At 37.1% G+C, this 2,214-nt stretch overlaps 1 protein-coding gene and 1 long non-coding RNA gene across 3 annotated transcripts in view; one reads left to right on the top strand and one right to left on the bottom strand.

Annotated features, from left to right (window-relative positions):
* LOC116701135 (uncharacterized) overlaps positions 1-2,206 on the bottom strand; it is an 18,741-nt gene extending 16,535 nt beyond the window's left edge. Inside the window, exon 1 of one of the 2 annotated variants that reach the window (XR_004334824.1) lies at positions 2,099-2,206. This is a non-coding gene — a long non-coding RNA (uncharacterized LOC116701135). Of the gene's footprint in view, positions 1-2,069 lie in introns of both variants that reach the window. The other variant, XR_004334825.1, reaches the window with a different exon arrangement.
* kctd7 (potassium channel tetramerization domain containing 7) overlaps positions 1-2,214 on the top strand; it is a 19,390-nt gene that overhangs the window by 2,619 nt on the left and 14,557 nt on the right. The gene's annotated exons all lie outside the window — the stretch shown is intronic.

Raw genomic sequence — 2,214 nt, forward strand, 5'->3', positions numbered from 1 at the left:
TGGGTCCTTGTAAATTATAGAGTGTGGTCTAGACCTTCACTCTAAGAAATAAATCCGTGAAATAACAGAAACAGTACTGACAGCTCATTATCCGGACTTTCTACCGAAATTAAAAAACTGAATTTTTCAGTTAAGTAACCGCGTCAATGGTAAAAAAAAAAAACACAACACTTTCCGTTATATTGTAAATTAACCGAAATATAGCTGTGAATCACGTACAAGGGAAAATTTCTGTGAAAATCTACAATTATACAACTGTGAATTTACAGATATTTCTTAGAGTGTACGCTATCTGTGTAAAGTGTCTCGAGATAACTCTTGTTATGAACTGATACTATAAATTAAACCCAAAAACATCGTCTCACCCGCCACATAAGCTGCTTGGTTAGCACGCCTTTCAAGAGGCGCCATTAACCCGAGATAACCTGCAACAGTGCTAGAAGATAGTGAAGAGGAAGACGTGGATCTCTCTGATCGGCTTTCTGGAGATTGTGAAATCAAAGCCGCCGATGTAATGACATGATACAGTTTAATAGGAAGTGAAAACAAATCTCCACAGATTTTAATAACTACTAAATTAATTACTTTAGGAGAGCTGCAACTACCACTTATTTGGATTGTAGATTATTTCTGTCCATTATTTTTAATTTATTGATTTGTTGTTTGGGTCTGTAAAATGTCAGCAAAATGGTAAAAAAAAATGTCATTCAGTGTTTCTCAAAACCCAAGACGACATTAAATCAAATGTCTTGTTTTTTTTTTCTTCCCACAACTCAAAGGGGAGTGAAGAAACTAAAAAAACACATTCACCTTTAAGGAGCCGGAACGAGAGATTTTATTCCTCCTTTCTGAAGTTTTTAAAATCAAAGCCGCTGATGTAATAACACGACACAGTTTAATAAGAAGTGTTGAAGTGAAAACAAATCTCCACAGATTTTGAATTACTACATTATTTACAGCGACTACACACACACAAACGCACACGCACGCACACACACACACACACACACACACACACACACACACCAACACAATGTAATTCTACGGTACGTCACCTAAAAAATGCCCATTAATCAGACCATTGTTTTTCTTTTCCGTTCATCGCTGTAGTAAACATTGCATTATTGGGTAGAATTTAATTTACAGTGATTTACTGTATATTTGACTTTGCCTGCAAGAGAGCATGCAAATATACGACCCACAGACGTTGTTGGTAGTGTTTGTTCGCCATTCTCAAGTCATGTTTAAGCAGATTTGTATATGTTGTTTATAGCCAGATATGCAGAAGTACAGAGTAGTCAAACATATTATGGAAAGAGAACATAAGAGGCAAGGATACCGAAACCCTGTCTGTTGTACACCACTCATGCACATTTTACAAGGAAGGGATTTGTGAAGAATAATCCAAAGAAACTCAAATGTTACTAATAATCTCTTTTAAATTCAGCATTTGTCCGTACCTTGGTGTATATCTATCATCAAATCCCATAAAGACTCTTTGTGACTCAATCAAAGACTAACAGCGTCTTATTTTCCTTTTAGTCTTAAACTCGTCAACGCTGGGTAAATCCTTGTAATTTGTTTCTCTAACTTTTGTTTTAAATTATCTTTTATGTATTTATGTGTTTATATTGCATATCTTGACAGTCAGAGTGGGGGGAGCAGGTTTGCTGTGAACCTATCCAAAACAGGTAAATGAGAATTAATTTGTATTCACCTTTAAATGTGCACATTTAACCTGTGGTGGAATGTGACTAAGTGCATTTACTCTAGTACAAATTCAAGGTACTTGTACTTTACTCGAGTAGTTCCCTTTTATGCAACTTTAAACTTGTACTTGATCATTTCCTCTGCTCCACTAGATCTCCGAGATAAATAAGACAAGAAATATTAAACTGGATCTATCCCGAGGGAAATTGCACTGCAGCAGTTGCAAAACAGAGAGTGCAGAGCATAAAAGTCTGAAAAATATCAACAAAAAACATCAACTATGATTCCTTCTTCAGGTCAAACACAAACAAACAAGATCATTCAGACATCAACTGGAGCCGACATGAAGCTTAACTCACCCACAACTGTTTCTAATCTGCTGTTTTACCTTCAGTGGTCCGGCTGCCTGCATTCTTTACACAACAGCAGCAGCATTAGCACACGCTGTGCTTCCTCTTTCAACACCTCGCCACATCCGTCCCGCTGAGGGCCGAGGACAGCCCC

The sequence above is a fragment of the Etheostoma spectabile genome, chromosome 13, assembly GCF_008692095.1.
Source record: "Etheostoma spectabile isolate EspeVRDwgs_2016 chromosome 13, UIUC_Espe_1.0, whole genome shotgun sequence".
Taxonomy (NCBI): domain Eukaryota; kingdom Metazoa; phylum Chordata; class Actinopteri; order Perciformes; family Percidae; genus Etheostoma; species Etheostoma spectabile.